The sequence below is a fragment of the Silene latifolia genome, chromosome 10 (assembly GCF_048544455.1).
Source record: "Silene latifolia isolate original U9 population chromosome 10, ASM4854445v1, whole genome shotgun sequence".
NCBI classification, from domain to species: domain Eukaryota; kingdom Viridiplantae; phylum Streptophyta; class Magnoliopsida; order Caryophyllales; family Caryophyllaceae; genus Silene; species Silene latifolia.
The window spans coordinates 45,826,508-45,846,387 of NC_133535.1; the positions used below are offsets into that span (position 1 = coordinate 45,826,508).

Consider the following 19,880-nt stretch of genomic DNA (forward strand, 5'->3'; position numbering starts at 1 on the left):
AGGGTATTTAGTAGGATTGGCAGGGTACTGGCAAATGATGAATGGATTCTTAATGGTCATAATGGTGTTGTTACTTTCCTACCTGAGGGGCTTTATGATCATAGTCCTTACTTGATTGAGCTAGGGGAGGATATTGAGAGAAGGAAGGGTACTTTTAAATATTTCAATATGTGGGGAAAGCATGCTAACTTTAAGAGCATTGTCAATGAGACTTGGAGACAGCCTATTTATGGTTGTTGTATGTTTCAGTTGGTCAAAAAGCTTAAACATCTGAAACATCCTTTGAAAAAGCTGAATAATGGAGGGTATGGGGATATTGAGAACACTGTTATGGTTGCTAAAATGCTGCTGGAAAGTATCCAAAAACAGTTGCATAATGACCCTAGGAATGTGCATTTACAAGCTGAGGAGAGAGTTGCAGCTGAAACCTACAAAGAGCTTGATGATGCCAGGCTTCTGTTCCTAGCACAAAAAGCTAAATCTCAGTGGGTCAATTTAGCTAATGATAACACTAGGTACTTTCATAGTACCATTAAAGCTAGACGTGCCCAGAGTAAGGTCCTTAAGATTAAAGATATGCATGGGGTGACTTGTACTGAGGTTGCTGCCATTGAACAGGCTTTTTTAGATTACTATCAGGCTTTGTTAGGTAGTTCTACTGAGGTAGTTCCTGTGTGTCCTGCTGTTGTTAAAAAGGGCAGGGTAGTGAAATCTGAGCATGCAAGAGGGATGGTTCAGCAGGTAACTGATGCTGAGATTAAGGAAGCACTTTTCTCTATTCCTGTGGAGAAGGCTCCTGGTCCAGACGGCTACTCTGCTGGGTTTTTCAGAGATGCTTATGACATTATTGGAGGAGATGTGATTAACTCTGTAAAGGAATTCTTCAGTACTGGCAGACTGCTGCAGCAAGTTAATGCTACTGTGCTTACCCTTATTCCAAAGGTGGACTGTCCTAATTCAGTCCATGATTTTCGTCCCATTGCTTGCTGCAATGTCATTTACAAATGCATTTCCAAAATCATTTGTAAAAGGCTTTCTAGAGTGCTGATGGACATTGTTAGTATGAATCAGAGTGCGTTCATTAAGGATAGAGAGATTGTTGATAATATACTTATTTGTCAAGATTTGGTGGGGCTTTATGGGAGGAAATCCTGCACACCTAGGGCCATGCTTAAAATTGACCTCAAAAAGGCTTATGATTCCATTGAATGGGCCTTTATTAGGGATATGTTGATTGCTCTTGAGTTTCCTGATCAGATGATTCAGTGGATTATGGTGTGTGTTACCACAACTTCCTTCACCATTTCTTTGAATGGGTCACATTTTGGTTACTTTAAGGGACAACGGGGTTTGAGACAAGGGGACCCCATGTCTCCTTTGCTTTTCACGCTATGTTTAGAGTATTTTTCAAGAATACTCAGGGTTGTTACTGAGAAACCTGATTTCAAGTATCATTCCTTATGTAGAGGTTTGAAGCTAAGTCATCTTGCTTTTGCTGATGATCTTTTGTTGTTCTGCAGGGCTGATATAGCTTCAATCACTATCATTTTGAGAGCGTTTCTGACTTTCTCTGAAGCTTCTGGCCTGTGTATGTGTGACACCCTTAAATCTAGCCTTAATTAATTACGTAAATTCTACAGAAAAACTGGTAGGATATGTTTGTAATTGGTTCAACTAGCCAAAAACCTGTAATTTCAAAAATTTTTCTAAACCAATTACAACATCTCCAACATTCCCAATAGACGGGTGCCAAAACCTGCAATTGCTAACAATCTAACTTACTTAATACCGCTAAAGGTAAGAAAATACATAATGATACAACCCAAAATAGAAAAAGGGAGACATATGTCCCTTCAAATAATATACAAACCAAAAGATAAAAGGTTTATTAATAGAATAGCCAAAACTAGGTCCAAGGTTCCTTGCTCACTAGCTCGTCTGTGACCCCCAACAAAGCATCAACAACCTGTCAATCGCATTTTATACAAACACGAAAGCCACAATTCAGTGGGGAGTAACTTCGAGTCCTCCCAGCCACGAATCGTCAAAATTAATGTAACATGTAATGTAACATGTAAACAATATGATAAACCATGTAATTACCCTATAATCTAACCTATGACCCCTAAACTGACCAAACTAAACTATCATGTGAATCATTTAACAAATAGTAATCCAAACTCTATCAACCATAGCCGGCTTGCATCTCACCTTCTATGATTCATAGAATCATCAAACAAGAAAGGGCAATATATCAAAGACAGGCATAAGTTCTTAGTACGGTCAATAGTCACTTTGTAACTCGAGTCTATACCACGAGGTAGGGAAGGTAATCGAACCGGTATCTTGGCTCGCTCGGTTAATATTAATAAAACATGGCCAAGAGACAACACAACCCTAGCCTAAAATCTGCGCAGACCTAGACATGCGGATACACACCACCGCACCCAAGACCCACAACTTTTTTTAAAACAAAGTGAAGTGAGTACCCTAAGGACACCACCGAAGGGTTGGCTAGTACTTAAGCTGACCACTTACTATCAAAATAAGTAACTGAGGTCATGCCCCAACTTGGATAAATATCCACTAGTCAGGAACACAAAGGCTATCAAGCAGTGAACATATACTCGTCAAAGACTATAAAGACCTATCTATGATGAAGGCCGAAATACTCACCTAGGACCTAGTCCCACTAGTCCCACTTGAATACTTTAGCCCACACCACACAAGACTCACCACACAAGTCAATTAAGACACCCACTTAACCATAAGAGGGCAAAAAGTCCTACTTACCAACATAAATTCTAATATTCTATCATGTGAAAGGCTATATAAAAGTCTAATCAGCAGATAAACCAACAGAATCCTCAATACCAATTTCCAATTCTAACAACATTAACCAAATTAAAGGCTTCGGGGAATCTAGGGCCGTTTTTACAATATAAGAAGCTACTTAAATCAACTAATTACACATGTGAGATAAAAATATAATGAATGGCCTAAAACAAGAAAAAGGCCGATTATCCAATTCATTTAAAATTTCATCCAACCGAATTTTTACCCGCAACCCCACCTGCGGCAGTGCACGGTTAAATTGCGGTGACCAATCACTCAATTGACCGACATCGAATCGATCAAAGGGATTAAGGCTCAGTTTTCGGCACAATCAACAAAACATTACAATTATCACTATAAAATTCATTTTGAGCCTATTAATTACAATTTCATTTTGTAAACTATCCTAACATGTGATAACTATTAATATGAGCACAATTTTACCATTAACATAATTTTTGTTACTTATATGATCCAATTCCTAAAGTGTACTCATACTAACTATGTCATTAATAAACCTTAAATGACAAATTTTACATGGAAAACCGCGAAACAAGCAACGGACCGACCCGGCCAACTGTGGCTAGCCGTGGGCTCACTTGCGGGCACTGCCGGCCTGCCGCCCCCCCCTACACCACCATTTTTTTCCATTTTTATTTAGTAAAAGACCGTCTGAACATTAATTAATCGTTCCCAATTCAACTTTGTTAATTTAAACTAACAAAAGGCACAAATTAAGCATGCATGCAACAAATTTTACATGTGAAAACTACTATTCAACCAAAAATCACCAAACATACAAAAACAACAAAGATTGTGACGATAATTCGTCAAGTAACTCGAAATATGTTACCTTAAGCTAGAAAAAGAGCAATTAGCACCTCAAAACCAAAACCCTAACGACGACTAGCCGCTATCCTCTACAATATACGAGTCCCCGAACTCGTCTTCCAAATCTTCACCTAATTAAACAATAAAACACAATAATTAAACACAAAAACCGAAATTACCGAATTTTGGTCTTAAAACAACTTCAAAAAAACTGAAATTAAACTATACCAAGTTGTAGATCTCGTCGAGGGGATTACGGAAAGGTAAATTTCGTGAAAATCCGATAAGAAACGAAGAAATTATGGCCAAAATAGCTTGGAATTTGGTTGAAAATGGTGTTTTGGTTTTGTAAGGTTGAAGATGACGATGGAAGCAAGGAAAATCAGAAAAAATTAAAGGGGAAGGGGGGTTTGACGCGTGAAAGGGGGAAAGGAAAGGAGGGAGTCAGGTTTGAGTCGGGATTTTTCGAGTCGGTTTTGACTCGTTTCAATAATAATTAAATCCGTAAGTCAAACGCAAATTCCGTCAAGACCGAAGTTTTTAAACACGAGATTACAAGAAAATTGAGTATTCATACGACCCACTTCCAATTTCGTTTACCCAACGTTCAAAAGAATTGTCATTTTCCCCCCGATACGCCCTTATTTCGAAATAAAAAGTTTTACACGGTTTAAACTATTTTTAAACATTTCGAAACTATCAATACTTTTCTTCAAAATATAATAAAATTATATTTCTTTGAATTATTTTTACTTTAATTACTTTAAATATCAAATTTTATTTGATTAATAAATTATTTTTGAAATATATTAACGGTCCGAAATTACGGGGCGTTACAATCACCCCTCCTTTTAAAAAGTTTCGTCCTCGAAACTTAGAAGGAGAAATTATAGTTATTAGAAAATATAGGTATATTTTCAATGAAACGGTGATACTCTTGTTGATCAGACAAGAACATCCATATTCATATCAAGATATAAAAATATTTCTACACCAATAAATGAGAAAACCCATTATTGGGACGTCACCAACAACGAGATTCAACATTCACTAATGTTAAAACCATTGAAAATCATACAAGCATTTTCAAATTTTTAGTTTAAAATTCTATAGTAAGAATACTATCTTTACTAACTATGATTATACAAGGCTTAGTAACTCGGAAAAATAGTAAGAAAAGGAATCATTACACAAAACGAGAAATAGCTTAGATGTCCAATCGAACACTAGGGTTGAAAGAGAGTGAGAAATCATTTTCAAATGTTATAGAAAGAGGTCAATTGTAGATTTCACTCCAAATTAAGGAAAAATAAACCAAAAGTTTACTCAAACTATATAGAATCTATGCAAGATGGAAAACAACTCGGGAACGAGAAGTGCAAGTCGCGATAGGGAACTCACACCCAACAGACAAGAAGGAATTGAACTTTTAAAGGTGGAATTTTTGGATGAAGTCAATAAAGATGTCAACGAACAAGACGCTTTACTCAGGAGGTCAAAAGAGTTCCATAAAGGCGAACACAACGGAACAAGCCAGAATAGTAAGAATACAATTGTCAGAGATCGGAATTAGGAAGATCGGTACATCGAGAAAGGTTCACAATCCTATTTCCCAACAATATTCCAATTCCAATAGAAAGATTCCTCAAAGGATTAGATATAAAGTCCAAATTTACAATAACATTCCAAAACAACTTTCACAAGCCTAAGGTCAAGGCTTCCAACAAAGTTATATTCGTATCCAACTAGTGTCAACTATGGGTTCCTCAAATTCTACAAGGTTTTCATTTCAAAACAAGGTAGTGACATACCAACCCCAAAATCCGAAAAATTAATAGGATCTCACGTTCCTCTATCCTTTTATTTATTAAGGATTGCCAAAAGCGGAACTACACTCAGCTACAACACCGTCCCATCATCTCAAGTACTCAATGCGACCTCAAGGTCTATAAAACTATAGGATTAACAAATTCTTCTCAAGACTAAGTCTCTCTCAACTCCAGAACTCACAAGAGCCAACTAATACCAAATTACATCACCAATCCATTCTGGTCATCAACATCCCCAAGGAGTATTCTTTTAAATTTGATATCCTAAACTTGCTTACCCTCAATTTCTCAAGGAACAAGGTCATAATTGTAACAACATTTTATCACCTCAGAGTTCTTAAAACCATAAATTGAAATTATGTTCCTTAGCCTAACAATTGGTGTCAACCATACCATTACCCTTTCTAGTTACCAAAACAAGTGCTAAAACCTCCCAATAATGTAGCTTACTCTCACTCTCATACCATACCTCAAGTAGTAATCAATATCACTCACTAAAATCAACTAATAATCCTACATTTAACATTTCTCGCACGGTAACATATACATTATCAAACTCTCATCTCCAAAGTGATTATGGAAGCCAATCACAAACTCGACTACTTAGTCAAACCTATATTCTCAAGTCACATCTCACTAACTCTGTAAACATGGTCAAAGGTACCAACTATACTAAGGAGATAAGAAGTGATAAAGGAATAGAGAAACGGTGAAACATTTCCGGAGGGTGCATGAATCTGACAAGTTAGGAAACTAAGGAGTCGGTCCGTAAAGATAACGGTTGACCTAAATAAGAGGTATTCGAGTTAAGAAGATATCTCGGGCAAGAAAAAGATTCGTAGGATTTGGCATAAAAACAAGGTTCAACGAACGTTAAAGAAAAGGAAAGGAGAATAGAAGCGGCACAATAAAAGGGTTACCGCTTACCAAACACTCATCAAAACTTATGATCGATATGATAAGGTTACATCACTAAGGTATTCAACCAAGCCCCAAAAGTCTACCAAATTATAAGACTAACTAGGACTCCACAATGGTAGGTATTCCTCAACTCAATTGGTTCTAAGAGCCAAAATCAATTCACCACACAAATTCATTTGTTACCTCCCATGTCACAAAGTATCTCCTTTACAATTCTCGTCATTGAACTTCACTTACTATGTCATCCCCAAGTACCATAGCTTGTCTACTCCATCATCTCACCACTTAATACTTCTAGTCTCCGATACCATAAATTGGAATCACATCCTTGAACTCACGAACTACATCGAACAACTTTCCACCCAAAATTCCCAAATTCAAATATGATTAAAAAGGTCAACAAGGGCTACTCTACACTAGATTTGGTCAACTCAAAAGGAACAAACTAACTAATTCCAAAGTACGATACCAAACCATTAAGCAACGTCAATGTCCTATTGTATTCCTTTCAAGGCCTACAAGGATTAGGGCTGACTATCATTCCCTTAATTCTCCCTAAGAAACATCGAGACTCTCAAATGAAGTAGCTCAGGTTCATACCATCTTATGTGCTAAGGTAGTACCTCATGCTCAATCATCTATAACAAACAAGCTCTCAATAGACATAAATCCAAAGGTGTTCCTAAACTCACTAGGCTCTCATATCATGCACAACTAACACGTCTAACCAAAGGATCCCAAGTTATATTCTCCTATACCACTCAAACCTTAACCAATCAATTTCTCAACTCGTTCACACCCTCCAAAGTTACATTCTCTCAAAACCGGGTTCTCTTGAACAAGGGGACTATCCTGTGGAATACAAGGAAGGTGTCCACATGGACTTTATTATAAGAAGAAAACGAACCTAAGATGAATCGGGAGAAAGAATTGAAAGGTAGTTACCAAGGCGAGAGAAGAGGAATTTGAAAGACGAATAAACAACGAGATTGGAAAACTAAGGTAAGATTGCATTATCTACCTCTATTGGAGAGCCATCTTACAAAAGAGAAAATCAATTAGTACCTAACAATTAGCAATCACAAACAGACTACCACATAAAATCCTAACTCTACCCATCCTACCCATCTCTCAAGTTTATTTTTTTAAAGGTCAAGTATTTCTAAGTGGGGTGCACAAACGTGCGTCGAGAGCAATAGGCTCTGATACCAACTGTGACACCCTTAAATCTAGCCTTAATTAATTACGTAAATTCTACAGAAAAACTGGTAGGATATGTTTGTAATTGGTTCAACTAGCCAAAAACCTGTAATTTCAAAAATTTTTCTAAACCAATTACAACATCTCCAACATTCCCAATAGACGGGTGCCAAAACCTGCAATTGTTAACAATCTAACTTACTTAATACTGCTAAAGGTAAGAAAATACATAATGATACAACCCAAAATAGAAAAAGGGAGACATATGTCCCTTCAAATAATATACAAACCAAAAGATAAAAGGTTTACTAATAGAATAGCCAAAACTAGGTCCAAGGTTCCTTGCTCACTAGCTCGTCTGTGACCCCCAACAAAGCATCAACAACCTGTCAATCGCATTTTATACAAACACGAAAGCCACAATTCAGTGGGGAGTAACTTCGAGTCCTCCCAGCCACGAATCGTCAAAATTAATGTAACATGTAATGTAACATGTAAACAATATGATAAACCATGTAATTACCCTATAATCTAACCTATGACCCCTAAACTGACCAAACTAAACTATCATGTGAATCATTTAACAAATAGTAATCCAAACTCTATCAACCATAGCCGGCTTGCATCTCACCTTCTATGATTCATAGAATCATTAAACAAGAAAGGGCAATATATCAAAAACAGGCATAAGTTCTTAGTACGGTCAATAGTCACTTTGTAACTCGAGTCTATACCACGAGGTAGGGAAGGTAATCGAACCGGTATCTTGCCTCAGCGGTTAATATTAATAAAACATGGCCAAGAGACAACACAACCCTAGCCTAAAATCTGCGCAGACCTAGACATGCGGATACACACCACCGCACCCAAGACCCACAACTTTTTTTAAAACAAAGTGAAGTGAGTACCCTAAGGACACCACCGAAGGGTTGGCTAGTACTTAAGCTGACCACTTACTATCAAAATAAGTAACTGAGGTCATGCCCCAACTTGGATAAACATCCACTAGTCAGGAACACAAAGGCTATCAAGCAGTGAACATATACTCGTCAAAGACTATAAAGACCTATCTATGATGAAGGCCGAAATACTCACCTAGGACCTAGTCCCAGCTAGTCCCAGCTTGAATACTTTAGCCCACACCACACAAGACTCACCACACAAGTCAATTAAGACACCCACTTAACCATAAGAGGGCAAAAAGTCCTACTTACCAACATAAATTCTAATATTCTATCATGTGAAAGGCTATATAAAAGTCTAATCAGCAGATAAACCAACAGAATCCTCAATACCAATTTCCAATTCTAACAACATTAACCAAATTAAAGGCTTCGGGGAATCTAGGGCCGTTTTTACAATATAAGAAGCTACTTAAATCAACAAATTACACATGTGAGATAAAAATATAATGAATGGCCTAAAACAAGAAAAAGGCCGATTATCCAATTCATTTAAAATTTCATCCAACCGAATTTTTACCCGCAACCCCAGCCCTGCGACAGGTACGGGTTAAATTGCGGCTGACCAATCACTCAATTGACTGACATCGAATCAGTCAAAGGGATTAAGGCTCGATTTTTCGACAATCAACAAAACATTACAATTATCACTATAAAATTCATTTTGAGCCTATTAATTACAATTTCATTTTGTAAACTATCCTAACATGTGATAACTATTAATATGAGCACAATTTTACCATTAACATAATTTTTGTTACTTATATAATCCAATTCCTAAAGTGTACTCATACTAACTATGTCATTAATAAACCTTAAATGACAAATTTTGCATGGAAAACCGCGAAACAAGCAACGGACCGACCCGGGCCAACCGTGGGCTAGCCGTGGACTCGCCACGGCCTCCGCCGCTGCCCGTCCCCCTACACCACCATTTTTTTTCCATTTTTATTTAGTAAAAGACCGTCTGAACATTAATTAATCGTTCCCAATTCAACTTTGTTAATTTAAACTAACAAAAGGCACAAATTAAGCATGCATGCAACAAATTTTACATGTGAAAACTACTATTCAACCAAAAATCACCAAACATACAAAAACAACAAAGATTGTGACGATAATTCGTCGAGTAACTCGAAATATGTTACCTTAAGCTAGAAAAAGAGCAATTAGCACCTCAAAACCCAAACCTTAACGACGACTAGCCGCTATCCTCTACAATATACGAGTCCCCGAACTCGTCTTCCAAATCTTCACCTAATTAAACAATAAAACACAATAATTAAACACAAAAACCGAAATTACCGAATTTTGGTCTTAAAACAATTTCAGGAAAACTGAAATTAAACTATACCAAGTTGTAGATCTCGTCGAGGGGATTCCGGAAAGGTAAATTTCGTGAAAATCCGATAAGAAACGAAGAAATTATGGCCAAAATAGCTTGGAATTTGGTTGAAAATGGTGTTTTGGTTTTGTAAGGTTGAAGATGACGATGGAAGCAAGGAAAATCAGAAAAAATTAAAGGGGAAGGGGGGTTTGACGCGTGAAAGGGAGAAAGGAAAGGAGGGAGTCGGGTTTGAGTCGGGATTTTTCGAGTCGGTTTTGACTCGTTTCAATAATAATTAAATCCGTAAGTCAAACGCAAATTCCGTCAAGACCAAAGTTTTTAAACACAAGATTACAAGAAAATTGAGTATTCATACGACCCACTTCCAATTTCGTTTACCCAACGTTCAAAAGAATTGTCATTTTCCCCCCGATACGCCCTTATTTCGAAATAAAAAGTTTTACACGGTTTAAACTATTTTTAAACATTTCGAAACTATCAAAATAAATACTTTTCTTCAAAATATAATAAAATTATATTTCTTTGAATTATTTTTACTTTAATTACTTTAAATATCAAATTTTATTTGATTAATAAATTATTTTTGAAATATATTAACGGTCCGAAATTACGGGGCGTTACAGTATGAATAAGGCAAAGTCAGATATGTATCTGAATGGTGTTGATGACAACTTAGCTACCAATATTGTCAGGCTTGCAGGTTTTAAGTTGGGGCAATTCCCTTTTAGATATTTGGGTGTCCCAATTTCCTCCAAGAGACTGAGTGTTGCTGATTGCAATAGGGTGGTGGACAAAATTGTAGCAAGGATTAGAGGTTAGGGAGCTAAACACCTAAGCTATGCTGGGAGGCTGGTTTTGGTTAAGGTTGTCCTAACTCAGATGCATGGTTATTGGGCTAGGATTTTTCTGTTACCAAAAGGAGTCATTCACAAGGTGGAGTGCATTTGCAGGAATTACCTATGGGATGGGCATGCTAAGTTTAAACATTCTCCCCCTGTTGCTTGGGAGACTTGCTGTTTACCTAAGGAACAGGGTGGGTTAGGTATTATCAATTGCCATCTGTGGAATGTTGCTCTGATTGGCAAGTATGCGTGGTGGATTCATAGTAAGAAGGAGAGTCTATGGGTTCAATGGGTGCATCACATCTATATAAAGCAATGTGATTGGTGGATGTATGAACCTACTCAGAATTCTAGATGGACGTGGAGACAGATTTGCAAGGTTAAGGACATGCTTAAGCCAGGGTTTTTGAATTGAGCTTGGGATGGAAATTATTCTATTCAGAAGGGTTATCATTGGTTACTTGGTCCTTGCCCAAAGAAGGATTGGGTACCTATGGTTTGGAATAGAGTATGCGTGCCCAAGCCCAACTTTAGTACTTGGATTTATGTTCAACAGCGTTTTTTAACGCAGGATAGGCTGCAAAAGTTTTGTGTTAGCACTGCTGGTGTGTGCTATCTGCGTGGATTGCATTTGGAAACACACAGCCATCTGTTTTTTGAATGCTCGTTTAGTTTGCAGTGCCTGATGCATTTGCCGACTTGGCTACAGATTCAGTGGCAGGGGGATGTGATGGATTGGATTATTCGTTGGAGGTGCAGATCATTGTTGAAAAAGTAGGTGATTGTTTAGGTCTTTTTTACCTAAGTCGATTTAGGGTCAATGTAGTCTATATTCGTTGGTCGATTGTATGATGATTTGTATGTCAATAAGTAAACGGAAAATAAAGTGCGTAATGTAAATTGACACGTAAGATTTTGGTGACGCGGAAAACCCAATGTGGGAACAACCGCGGGAGGGACGGTACCCTGCCAAGTATTGCACTATATGAATAGGAGGATGATTACAATGATAACGTTTATGCTAATCTTGCTGGCGTTATGTATCAGGCCTGCAAGATCTCGGACGGTGTATATTTGTGAGTGATATGCCGTGATGTAGTTGTCTTGAATATAATCTTGAATGAATATATGGATGAGTGAATCCTCTTTCTTGATTTCCTTCCTTGGCTATTTATAGGATAAGAACCCTAGATATGTCCTACCTCGAATATGGAAAGGGAATATTATTTCCATAAAGACTTATTTCCAAACCCGAACTCTTTTACCAATTCTCCCCAATCTCCCTAAATTCTCCCTAACTTCTCCCCGACTTCTCCCTAACACTCCTTTCCTTAACGCGGGCACCTTCCACGGTGGGCTCTTGATCCTTCTCAAGCCCATCTCCCTTTTGCAGACCGCGGGCTCCCTTCCTCCTCATCTCTTCTTTATAATCTTTATTTCACCAAGTAGGCTTTCTTTATTACGCTATTTTTAGCCCAAACAGTTTGCCCCAAATTTCTTGTGAAGTACGCTTTCAAGTATCGAACAAGGAATTTACGTAACCAAATGTTAAAAACCCTACGCCGTCTTTTACTTCTCCCCATGCAACCCATCACTTCCAGCCGCCCTATTCCTCTTTCTCCGCACCCAACTCCCTCTCTCCTCTTTATAACCCCAACGTCTCTCTTCCACTCTCATTTAATTACTTCAAATCATTTCAAAAGCTCTCCTCTCTTAAACCCTCAATCTTCCTTCTTTTTCACTCCTCGCTGGCTTCACTGTTCCCCTTCTCCATCTTCATCATCAGGTAATCCGTCTTCCCTTCCCTTTTTAATCTTCATTTTCTCTTTTCCACCATGGGCAAAACCCGACAATCCACGTCAACCTCAACACCCTCCGACCGTAATCTCGACTCTACTTTCCCTTCTCGGGGACTTTTCATACACCCACACGATTGTGACTCCGTCCTAACTCCGGCCGACATTCCGACGATCAAGAAACTGCTTGGTCTTGGTGATGGGGTGGATATTGCCATCCCTGAACCGGGACAGAAAGCTGATGCCCTCCGTCCTGGGTGGGTTTGCTTCTACTTATATCCGTTTAGATATGGCCTCCGTTTCCCTTTCCCGAAACTCGTTCAAGATTTCATCTTCACCAACAATTTCGCCATGGCACAAATCTCTGCCGCCATTTAGAGAGTTCTTCTCTACTCTCTGGCCGCTGGTCAGAGTACTGGCAAAGCTGTCACTCTGGGCGATCTGGCCTATATGTACAACATCAGGTCCCTGGGCAGGGGTCAATTCTCCTTCCGGGGCCGTGGAGAGGCTCCCTTCAAACATGTGTCAAAATCTCGCGATGAGAAATGGTTCGAGGACTTCTTCTATGTGAGGAAGGACTCCATCCACCTCCTCCCGCCGATTATATTTTCGAGAAATGGGTTCGACTTGAGTAAGTAGCTTTCGTGTTACCCGATTTGTTTTATCTCGCCGCTTACTAGCTTAATTCATCGTCTTCGTGCAGGCCCCTGCGACCTTACCCGTATCGGCGCCAAGATCCCTGCCTGCAGCAAGTCGTTCAAATTTTGAGTCCGAGAGAAAGTTCCCGGACACCGCTTCCCGGTTTTTCACCCGCTTCTTCCTCCAATCCTCCTCAATCACCCACGTATGTCTTCTCGGTAAGGTTTCGTAACCACTTCTGTTTGCATGCTGTTGCTACTGATGTTTTATGCATTCTGCCATCTGAGACTGTGTATGCTTGCAGGTTCAAAAGTTGATCAACTGGAACTCATCCTCCAAAGTGCTAAAAGAAAGAGACCTTCTGCCAGCCCTGATGTGGCCTCTGCCTCCAAGAGGAGTGCTCCTGCTGCCTCTTTTCAGACTCCTCCTGCAGTTTCCAGTTCTGCTGCTGGCGTGCCCCTGGAGGTTAATCCGTTATCTCGTCATCAGCCTACTCCTCCTGCCAGTCCTCGTACTTCGTCCAGTGGGGGCATCATTTCTCATTTCCCAGAAGGCTTTGGGAATGTGGACAAGGTGCCGTACTGGCCGGAGATTGATCAGCTGCTCTTTCCTCCTGTTGAGGAAACGTTTTCGGAGTTCACTCCAGAGGAGATGGCTGAGAACGATGTGCATAATGCCTTCATGGTAAATGTTCTTTGTCTTCTACCTGTCTGTCTATCTGCTTCTTGCTTAAATTCTGCCTCCCAACTCTTTTGCTAACTTCTTGATTATTTATGCCCCAGACTCTTCAGTCTGCACTCTACAACAGGAAGATGATCAACATAGTGCAGACCACCAGCCGTGCTACCAGCGCCAAGAACCAGGAGTCAAGGAGATCATGCTGCGGATCTGCACAAAGAGCGGGTTGATCTCGAAGAAGCGTGTGGTGGAGTCAAGACCGAGCTCGTCACCAAGAAGAAGTTGAAGGAGGGGGCCGATCACCGGCTCGAACTCGGGCGGTGTGCAAAGACCTTTTCCGACTCTCAAGCGATCGAGGAGAAGATCGGTGAGTGATCTCCCTGGCCACCAATGTCGTTGCATATGCCACCTGGCGGGGAAAGATCAGTGGGATGCGTGCTGCACTCGAGGAGGCTCCCACCCAGCAGGCCATAGAGGAAGAGGAGAAGCACTGGAGATGCTCTACCCCGCTCAACCCGATCCGAGTATGCTGATGCCCGAGGTTGGTGAGGTGAATTCTCTGCGTTGGCCGAGCAGTCTTGGGGGGTAAGGCTGGAATGTCCCAGGATGCTGCTGATGGAGCTCAGGGAGCTATGGCGGCTGAGGATGCTCAGACTGATGCGGTACCTGAAACGAAAGGTCAGCAGGCAGAGGAGATTCCAGAGGTGGAGGTCATTAATATGACCGATAATTAAATTTTTATGTTTTTGATAAACTTTTTGGCAGTCTGACCCAGAGGTGGCGGACTTTGTAAGTTTTAAACTTGTTCTTGTGTTGGCTCCGCCAGGGTGGCGGTTAAACTTGGGGCCGTATTTTGGCCATATTTTGAAATGCCCTTTGTCATAGTTTTGGCAAGGTTTTAGCTTACATATCGTGTGTTTGTTGTTTATCTTCCCTGTTTTTAGGAAGCTTATGCCGTGTCAGTCTGTTTGACTGATTTAGGCGAGTCATGTCACCCTGAAAAGGATAACGTTATGACTCAGCTAGCTGCCGTGTCAGCCTGATGGCTGATTTAGGCGTATGCCGCAATGTAAGGAGGAGTGGCCGTGTCAACCCGGGGGCTGATTTAGACCACCTGGTCACCGAAAGACCGATCCGGACCAAGCTAGGCCGTGTGTGTCGGCCGGCCGGTGATTTAGGCGTATCTGCGATTTGTGGACTACTTAACCTTGTTCATGACGCAAGGTGTGTTCGTCTCATTTTATGCCGCGGGGCGTCATTGAGGCAAGTTTATCGTCATTCTAGGACCGGATGGAGACGCTGCAGATTCTCGTAGCGCGAGATATCCCTACGTTCCATGTTCGTTTTTGCATGCATCTTTGGGGCCCCGATTAAGTGAGATTAGTGCGAGCTACGTCCGGGGGTGGTATCGGGGGTAGCTGGATAAGCGTATTCACCGTCGGCCAGCTCCCTTTCATATGTTCCACATCACTTTGGTGAGGGTGCTCCTTGTGGAGAAAATAGGTTAGGCATGTTGGAGTGCCATGTGCCTTGTCACCCGCGTTGGCGATTGACGATCTGCTAGACATCCTTTCAAAGTACCATAGATACCGGAATTCAAAGTGATGTACTTAGAGAAGCCTGAAAATAGGAAAATCTATCGAATGATGTGAAGTACTGTCGCCATCTCATGGGGTACCGAGCAATTGTGGTCCCGGGACGCCGCCGGACCACACCATCCAATAGTAGTTTAAAGTTTTAAAAACAACTAAAGACACCAGAAATAAGAGTGAAACTGGCAGTATGCCTACTACCTAATTTTTATTTTATCTTTAAAAATGATTTTGGCTTCTCATAGTACATTATTCCGAAAACTAGAGTCTACTTATTATTAAAAGTAATATCTCTTCGGGTGAAGTATGTTCCATGGGCGTTGTATGATTTGACCGTTCATAGTCATCAGTCTGTATGCACCATGGCCAACAACTCCTTCTACCTGGTATGGTCCTTCCCATTTGTAGGCGAATTTGCCTGCTTTTCGATTCTTGGTGTTCTGGAACACCTCTCGGAAAACCAGGTCTCCTACCTCCAGGAGCCGGATTTTTACGTTCTTGTTATAACTCCTGGCCACTGACTGTTTGTAGGCAGCCAGACGGATCTTTGCGCTTGCTCGCAGCTCGTCAATCAGTGTCCAGGGCTTCGGTCATCTCTCGCACTTTGTTCGGTTCCCTCGTCATATTTTCATACCGTGGGTGGGAACTAGAACTTCGATGGAATGATTGCTTCCGCGCCAAACACCAGGCTGAAGGGTGTTTGACCTGTTTCTATCTTTGGCGTCGTTCTGTCTGACCACAATACTAGTGGCAATTCATCTGCCCACTTTCCTCTTAACTCCTGTAACCTCCTTCTCAGATTGTCCATAATGATTTTATTGCTGGATTCAGCTTGTCCATTGGACTTTGGAGTCCTGGGTGCTGACTTTTTTAAGGTGATGTTCCACCTGGCACAGTATCCTTCATTATCGTTTGAGATAAATTGTGAGCCATTGTCACATATAATTTCTGATGGGATACCAAATCTGCAGATGATGTTTCGTTTTATGAATGAGATGACCTGTTTGTCCTTTACTTCCGTGAATGCTTCTGCCTCTATCCACTTGGAGAAGTAATCTGTCATTTCTAGCATCCAGGTTCTGTTTCCTGTGGCTCGTGGTAGAGGGCCTACTATATCCATGCCCCATGCCATGAATGGCCAGGGAGAAATAATAGGGTGCAGGGGCTCTGCTGGCTGGTGAATCATTGGTGCTGAGCGCTGGCAGGCGTCACATTTTCGTGCATACTCTACTGCATCTGCCTTCATTGTAGGCCAATAGTATCCCTGTCTGAGGGCTTTATTTGCCAGACTTCTGCCCCCTGCATGGTTTCCACATTCGCCACTGTGGAGAGCATGTAACACAGTCTGTGCTTCTTCCTTGTCCAGGCACCGTAGGTAGGGGCCTGCTAGCGACTTTCTGAATAATATATCATCAATAAGTATGAATCTGGAGGCCTTTATTCTAAAAGCTCTTACTTCCTTCTTATCATATGGTAGCTTGTTATGGCGCACCCGATCCTAGGTAAGGTGTGCGCCCGATCGTCTGCTTGGATCGGCCGCACTGTCGAAGCGTCTGCCCTTTTGACCGAGAGCTCTCACTTCCTCTGTAACTGCTTGGACTTCCTTTTCGCTTTGCGGATCCTCCAGTTCACCCATATCTATTTCGTCTACCTTCTGGATAGAAGGTTCCAGCATATGTGCTATTGGAATGCTGGACAGCTTTGTTGGCTTGAATGTTGCCCCCAGGGTTGCTAGGGCGTCTGCTTCCACGTTCTGATCTCTGGGGACCTGTTTAAGCTTTCAAGTTTTGAATTTTTGTTTTAATTCCTTTGCTACTTTTAGGTATGCTATCATCTTCGAATCTCTGGCTATAAACTCATCATTCACGTGATTGACTATTAATAAAGAGTCACTGGATATGAGTAGGTGCCTGACCCCTAACTCCAGAGCTAGCTTCATTCCCAATATCAAGGCTTCGTATTCCGTTTCATTGTTGGTTGCCTTGAATTCACATCTTACAGCTTGTGCTATCGGATCTCCCCGTGGTGATCGCAGAATTAATCCTACACCCCCCCTTTGGTTGGAGGCTCCGTCGATATGCATCCGCGGACTTACCGTCCGCTTGCTTCCTTCTAATGTGAGGATCTCGGTATCCGCGGATTCTGGATGGGTGGACTAAAGTCGACATGAAGTCGGCCGATGCTCGTGATTTGATTGTCTTTGTTCTAGGGTCGTATTGGATGTCGTATCCACCGAGGTGTACAGACCATTTAGACATTCTTCCCGACATTCGAGGCTTCCTCATGATAGCTTTTAGCGGGTAGTTTGTCACAACATGTATGATGTGTGACTCAAAATAGGGACGCAGTTTGCGAGATGCTACTACCAATGCTAGTACTAACTTTTCAAGGGATGTGTACCTGGTCTCTGCCGGCAACAGAGACTTGCTTACGTAGTATACTGGCTTCTGCTCCTTTTCTTGCTCTCTAACTAGGACAGCACTCACTGCTACTTCTGGGATAGCCAGGTATAGGAATAATGGTTCACCTGGCTTTGGTTTTGACAGCAGTGGCGGGCTGCTGAGATAGTGCTTCAGGTCTCTGAAGGCTTACTCATTTTCAGCGGTCCATTCGAACTTCTGGCTTTTTCTTAGTACGTCGTAAAATAGCCTGCATTTGTCTGAAGATCTTGAAATGAACCTGTTCAGGGCTGCTACCTTTCCAGCTAATCTCTGAACATCTTTAGGCTTCTCGGGTGATTCCGGTTGTAAGACAAACTTTGATCTCGCTCGATGTCTGGCTTCTATTCCTCTTTGAGTCACAATATAGCCCAAGAACTTGCCAGAAGATACCCCGAAGGTGCATTTAGATGGGTTTAGTTTCATCTTGTATTCCTTGAGGGTGCTGAATGTTTCTGCTAGATGCCGCATATGATCTTTGGCTTTTTCTAACTTCACCACCATGTCATCAATGTACACCTCCATGGTTCTTCCTATTTGCTCTTTGAACATGCGGTTAACCAGACCTTTGATATGTGGAGCTCACGTTCTTTAGGCCGAATGGCATGACGTTGTAGCAATATATTCCTCTCTCGGACATAAATGTCTTCTTCTCTTGATCTGCGGGATCCATCTTGATCCGATTGTATCCACTCCATGCGTCCGTAAATGTTAGCATCTCGTGTCCAAATGTTACATCTACCATTGCATCAATATGAGGCGGCGGAATGGATCTTTAGGACATGCTTTATTGAGATCGGTGAAGTCCACACATACTCTCCACTTCCCATTCTTTTTAGGCACCACCACTACATTAGACAACCATTCGGGTATTTCACTTCTCTTATCTTCTTTGTCTTTGCCCAAAGAGCAGTCTACTTCCTGGTTGATTACCTTATTTCTCTCTGCTGCAAACTTTTGCCTTCTCTGCTGGATGGGTTTACACTTTGGGTCCACGCTAAGCTTGTGTGTTATGATGGATGGTACTTTGCCTATCATATCATCGTGTGACCATGCAAAGCAATCCATGTTATCTTGTAAGAACTTGACTAGCTGCGTCGTAAGCTTCCTGTACATCCCGCTCCAATGAGCACGGTTCTCTCTGGTGCGGCTTGTCCAGGTTAATCGATCCAGCTCTTCTGCTGGGGCTCGATGTATTCGTCCCGGATAGGTCGCTTTTGTAATTGCTATGCGGGAGGGTCGGCAAAGTGCACTTGAGTGCCTTCTTGTAGCGACCTCTAGCTTCCTCCCGATCTCCTCTTATCGTTTCTACTCCCCATGGGGTGGGGAACTTTATGCACTGGTGATATGTTGAAAGGACTGCTTTCATCTGGTGCAGCCATGGTCTTCCTAGGATGATGTTGTAAGTAGAGGGGCCATCTATAACCAGGTACCTGACTTGCTTGTTGACTCCTCCCACATAGGTAGGGATGATTATCTCACCTAGCGAGTTTGGGTCAAGTTTCTCCGCCAAGCATACTAGCGGAATAGTCTTCTTCTCAGAATCCTTCTCGCTTGAATCCCATGTTCTCTATGGTTTTCAAAGATGATTAAGTTGACCGAGCTTCCTGTATCTACCAAGACCTTTCTTATTGTGCAATTGGCCATTGACAAGGTGATAATAAGTGCGTCATGGTGCTCTCGTTCATCGTATGTATCTCCTTCATCAAAGCCGATCACTGGCGATCATTGTGAGATATTCTGCAAGAATTGGTGGTCTGTCTCCTTTGGTCTCGGTGGCATGCCTCTTAGTCTGCTGAGTATGTCAGCCGCTTAAGTCCGAGTCGCTTTGTTATCGGGTTTATAATTTTAGTGCATGTGGGTGGGTCTGACGGCTTGGCGGAACCTACCTTATCCTGCTGCTTGCCCCCACGTGGTAACAGGTGGCTCGGCTTTCCTTGTTCGTACAGCGCTTGATCTCTCTTCTCAA

General features: G+C 41.5%; 2 long non-coding RNA genes across 2 annotated transcripts; both read right to left on the minus strand.

The window, feature by feature from the left end:
- Window positions 1–1,895: 1,895 nt before the first annotated feature.
- On the minus strand, window positions 1,896–4,067 carry LOC141608967 (uncharacterized). The gene is made up of 3 exons (XR_012527096.1): window positions 3,895–4,067; window positions 3,689–3,797; window positions 1,896–1,966 (listed from the first exon to the last, which is right to left on the minus strand). It is a non-coding gene; the product is annotated as an uncharacterized LOC141608967 (long non-coding RNA).
- Window positions 4,068–7,893: 3,826 nt separating this feature from the next.
- On the minus strand, window positions 7,894–10,128 carry LOC141608968 (uncharacterized). Its single transcript, XR_012527097.1, has 3 exons — window positions 9,933–10,128; window positions 9,727–9,835; window positions 7,894–8,002 (listed from the first exon to the last, which is right to left on the minus strand). It is a non-coding gene; the product is annotated as an uncharacterized LOC141608968 (long non-coding RNA).
- Window positions 10,129–19,880: the final 9,752 nt, after the last annotated feature.